This window comes from Spermophilus citellus (assembly GCF_964194105.1).
Source record: "Spermophilus citellus genome assembly, chromosome: X".
NCBI classification, from domain to species: Eukaryota; Metazoa; Chordata; class Mammalia; order Rodentia; family Sciuridae; genus Spermophilus; species Spermophilus citellus.
Window position 1 is genome coordinate 77,691,326 of NC_138190.1, and position 6,000 is coordinate 77,697,325.

The following is a 6,000-nucleotide window of genomic DNA, read 5'->3' on the forward strand; positions in this document are numbered from 1 at the left end:
ACTGATTAGAAAATTTCTTTTGTCAGGAATAGTAAATCTTTCAGTTAATCATTTAATACACAGAACAGGGGAGGAGAGCAAAAAGTCATTTTTTTCAAGCGAACAGTTTTAACTCACCAGGTGGCTTCACAATCAGAGGTGTATCTATAGCAAAGCTACTGGGAGACCAACCATATATTGCAAAGCAGTGTCAAATTAGTGATTTTAAAAGTCAAAAGCAAATGAAACTAGAGAGTTTATTTAGTTTTTTTCATTGATTACACTATGAGATAAGCTGGAGAACTATATAAACCTCGTATGATTGAAGAAACTCTATTTATAATAAAAAAAATTACAAAAGTCCTTAAAATAAATCCACAGGTCATAGAGCAAACTTTTTAGTGTCTGCTCCTTGGAAAAGAAAAAAAAAAACCCCAACAATTATACAACCTTCAACCTGGCAATTATACGTATTGGAAATTCCATTTTTATAAAAGCCCCTTCCAATATCATTGGAAAGGACCATATCAGGTGGTGGTAGTGTTGTTGTTGTTGTTGTTGTTGTTGTTATTATTATTATTATTATTATTATTATTATTATTATTTTGAGGTACCAGGGATTGGTCTAAGGGGCATTTGACCACGGAACTACATCCCCAGCCCTAATTTGTATTTTATTTGAAAACAGGGTCTCACTGAGTTGCTTAGTGCCTCACTGTTGCTGAGGCTGGCTTTGAACTTGTGATCCTCCTTCCTCAGCCTCCTGAGCCACTGGGATCACAGGCATGCACCACTGCCCAGCCTATATCAGAATATTGTGTCCCTGTGCCTGGTAAATCATCAAATATCACCTACTTACTCAATTCTATGAAGAAATAAACTAATACCTTAAGTGATCTTATACCTAGTTTAGGAGACAAATTAAAAAGTTTGTGTGATGCAAAAATTAGCTATGCTACTATATGCCAATAGTGGTTTACCTTAAATAGAAATCAAGAAAGCAGTAACATTCACAGTAATTGCAAAAATAGCTAGAAATAAATGTATTAAAAGAGGTGAAGGAGGGCTGGGGATGTAGCTCAGTTGGTAGATAGAGTGCTTGCCTTGCATGTACAAGGCCCTGGGTTCAATCCCCAGCACCACAAAAAAAAAAAAAAAAAAAAAAAAAAAAAAAGAAGTGAAAGGACCCTACAAGGAAATGTATTGGTGAAAGAATTTAAGGAGGGAAGGGCACAAAAATAGCAGGAAGACATCTCATGTTCATTGATTGGAAGAATCAATATTGTTAAAATGTATATACTACCCATTGTGATCTACAGATTCAGTGCAATCCCTATCAAAACACCAGTTTTCCCTGAACTAGAACAGTCCTAGGATTTGTATGTAAAACTTAATTTATAAAATATCACATTGTATTCCATTAATATGTATAGTCTTTGTTCTTTTATTTATCAGTTAAAAATAAAAAAAAAATATGGAGACAAAATCATTGGTTTAGATCAGGCTCTAGCTGGTTAAAATCCTTAGTAAGGATGCTATTATCGTGACTTGCTATTCTTTGTGTGTGTGTCTAGGGGTATTGGGGTTTGAACTCAGGGGCACTTAACCATTGAGCTACATCCTCAGCCCTTCTTATTTATTTTTAAATTTTGAGACAGGGTCTCAGTTGCCTAGGTTGATCTTCAATTTTCAGCCTCCTAAGGCACAGAAATTATAGTTATGCCCCACCATACCTGGCTCTTGCTATTCTTTTTATTATTTATATTTTTGTGGTACTGGTGATTGAACCCACTGCCTCACTCATGTTAGGGAAGTGCTTTACCACTGAGCTACATTGCCCTTGCTATTGCTAGTATTTTCTGTAACATCTTGTCATGTTGTGTCACTATTTTTTAAAACATTTCTCCTACCAAAATAATGGTTGTATAGTGACTGGAGGAAACAATTAACCCTTACTGGGAACATACTGTTGAAAAATATTAAGATATTGACTAAGCCCTGCTTTCTAACCATTTTCTTGTTTCTCAAATATGGCCTTATTCTCTCTGTATAAGGTCATCTCTTTTCCTCTTCCATGTGACCTGACTTTCTGGGAATGAACCTTCCCAGGTCTGAAGGAACAAGATCTAATAAAAATCAACACATGAACCAAAGATTTATCATCAGTGCTTCCTGTTAAAGAGATCATGATCAAAACATAAGAAATATGAAAATACAAAGAAAATTATAGTGAAAGCAACATTGAAAGTATTTCTCAAAATGGAGGCAGGAGGCCATTATGAAAGCTGTACTAGCAGCTTCCTGGAATGTGAATTGTGGTTACCCACACACTTTGACCACAGACATCTGGAATGGTCTAAATTATTGGAAAATTAAATTGTACCCAGAGGCTCAAAGTATATATCAAGAGATTATTGGATATTTCTATTCTGTTTATACATTCTTTTTTTAAAATCTCCTATTGGTCACATAACTCATGTTCCTGTTCTTATTCCAAATATAAGCTTCACTTTTCCTTCATTCCTTGGAACACTGATTCAGAAATATCTGAAATCATGTCTCCTGAATTGCAGTTCATAAGATCCCAAATAATGTCCTTTTACTTAAAAATCTAGAGATAATTTATTTTACATTCATGTATTATTACAGCATAACATAGAGAAATCAAAAGAATGTCTTGCTGGCAATGTTCCTATGATAACATCAAGTGAGAGAGTATTTCCTTTTTCATCACAAATTTTAGTAATTTAAGTTTTCTTTCTCTTTTTCTTCTTTTGCATAGTTAAGAGTTTATCAATTTTATTTATTTATTTTTCAAAGAACCTTTCATTTTATCTTTTTTTAATTGTTTCTTTTCTTTTGATTTCATTAATTTCAGCTCTGATTTTAAATTATTTCCTGTCTTTTACTGCTTTTGGTGTTGGTTTGTTCTTCTTTTTCTAGAGCTTTCAGATATAATGTTAGGTCATTCATTTGTTGACTTTTATTATTTTAATGAATGAGTTCAATGCAATAAACTTTCCTCTTAGACTGCCTTCATAGTGTCCCAGAGATTTTTTTTTACATGGACACAATACATTTATTTGGTTTATTTATTTATTTTTTTGTGGTGCTGAGGATTGAACCCAGGGCCTTACATGTGTGAGGCAAGAGCTCTGCCACTGAGCCACAACCCTAGCCCAGAGATTTTGATATATTGTATCAGTGCTCTCATTTACCTCTAAGTATTTTTTTAATTTCCTCCCTGATTTCTTTTGCTATCTATCCGCCATTCAATAGCATGTTATTTAGTCTCCAGGTGTTGGAGTAGCTTCTATTTTTTATTTTGTCATTGATTTCTTGTTTCACTCCATTATGTTCTGATAGAATGCAGAGTAGTGTTTCTGTTTGTTTGTTTGTTTTTTTTTTTTTTTGTATTTGCTAAGAGTTGTTGTGGCATAACCTATGGTCTATTTTAGAGAAGGATCTATGTGCTGCTGAGAAGAAAATGTATTCGCTTATTGATAAATGAAATATTCTATATATGTCTGTTAAGTCTAAATTATTGATTGTATTATTGAATTCTATAGTTTCTGTCGATCTTATTTATTTTTTCAAAGAACCAACTTTTAGTTTTGTTAATTTTTTCAATAGTTTCTTTTGTTTCAATTTCATTGATTTCCGCTCTGATTTTAATTATTTCTTGCCTTCTGCTACATTTGCTGTTGTTTTGCTCTTCCTTTTCTAGGGCTTTGAGATGAAGTGTGAGCTCATTTATTTGTTGGTTTTTTCTTTTTTTGAGGAATGACCACCAGGTGATGAATTTTCCTCTTAAAACTGCTTTCATTGTGTCCCATAGATTCCGATATGTTGTGTCTGTATTTTCATTTATCTCTAAGAATTTTTTGATTTCCTCCTTTATGTCTTCTGTAACCCATTGATCATTCAGTAACATATTGTTCATTTTCCATGTGATGTAGGATTTTTCCTTCCTTCTTTTATCATTGATTTCCAGTTTCATTCCATTATGATCAGATAAAATGCATGGTATTATCTCCACCCCTTTATATTTACTGAGGGTTGCCCTATGGCATAATATATGGTCTATTTTTGAGAAGGATCCATGTGCTGCTGAGAAAAAAATATATCCATTTGATGATGGTTGATATATTCTATATATGTCAGTTAAGTCTAGGTTATTGATTGTGATATTGAGTTCTATAGTTTCTTTATTCAACTTTTGTTTGGAGGATCTGTCCAATGGTGAGAGAGGTGTGTTGAAGTCACCCATAATTATTGTGTTGTGGTCTATTTGATTCTTGAACTTGAGGAGAATTTGTTTTATGAATGTCGCAGCACCATTATTTGGTGCATAAATATTGATAATTGTTATGTCTTGTTGGTGAATGGTTCCTTTTAACAGTATATAATGTCCTTCTTTATCCCTTTTGATTAACTTAGTCTTGAAGTCGATTTTATTCGATATGAGGATGGCCACCCCTGCTTGCTTACGAGGACCATGTGCGTGGTATATTTTTTCCCATCCTTTCACCTTCAGCCTGTGTATGTCTTTTCCAATCAGATGTGTCTCCTGGAGGCAGCATATTGTTGGATTTGTTTTTTTAATCCATGATACCAGCCTATGTCGCTTTATTGGAGAGTTTAAGCCATTAACATTCAGAGTTACTATTGATATATGGTTTGTACTTCCAGTCATGTTTGATTATTTATCCTTTTTTAAAAAAAAAATTTAGTTTGTTTCTCCCTGATTATCTTTCTCCTCGCCCTCTGTCTTTACCGAGGCCCTTCCCACTGATGGTTTTGGTTATTGTTTTTCATTTCTTCCTCGTGTAGTGTTTTGCTCAAAATGCTTTGCAATGCTGGTTTTCTGGCTGCAAATTCTTTTAACTTTTGTTTATCATGAAAGATTTTTATTTTGTGTTGTCATACCTCAAGCTTAATTTTGCTGGATACAGAATTCTTGGTTGGCATCCATTGTCTCTCAGTGTTTGAAATACATTGTTCCATGACCTTCTTGCTTTCAGTGTCTGTGATGAAAAATCCGTTGTTAACCTTATTGGTTTACACCTGAATGTAATCTGTCTCCTTTCTCTTGTAGCTTTTAATATTTTCTCTTTGTTCTGTATATTGGATATCTTCATAACAATGTGTCTTGGCGTTGGTCTACTGTGATTTTGTGTGCTCGGTGTCTTGTATGCATCTTCAATTTGTATATCTGTTTCCTTTTTTATTTCTGGAAAGTTTTCTGTAATTATTTCATTTAGCAGGTTACTCATTCCCTTGGTTTGAATCTCTGTACCTTCTTCTATCCCGATGACTCGTAAGTTTGTTTTTTTTATGTTATCCCATAACTCTTGGATGTTTTTCTCGTGATTTTTTACCAGCCTTTCTGAGTTGGCTAGACTCTTTTCAAGATGATATATTTTGTCTTCATTATCTGACGTTCTGGCTTCTACTTGCTCCACTCTGTTAGTGATACTCTCAATTGAGTTTTTAATTTGGTTTATCGTTTCCTTCATTTCTAGAATTATTGTTTGATTATTTTTTATAATCTCTATCTCCTGATAAAGATGCTTAACTTCTTCTTTTATCTGTTTATGTAATTCATTCTCAATGTGTTCTTTCGCTGCTTGAATTTGCTGTCTTGTATCCTCTTTAAGGTTCCATTCCATCTGTCTAAGGTGTTCCTTGAGTTCTTTATATGACCATTTTTCTGATGACTCTAGGTCCTCCTGAATATTTAGGCTGTCCTGCATTGTTTGTACTCCTTTTCTTCCTTGCTTTTTGAAGCTGCTCATGTTACTTCTTGTTCTGTTTGACTGATGAGTTACTGTTTACTTCTGTAAATTTATTTGATGCTGTAGCCGCAGGTTTCAATGAAGTTATCTCCTCCGCCGCAGTCTGATGATGTCAGTTCTCTGCCATGGTGGTGTCTCTTGCAAATGGCGACAGTTCGTTTCCCTTTGCCGGGCGACCAATGCAACGGGTGGGTCCTTACTGTCTCTCCCAAGCCCCGTTTCA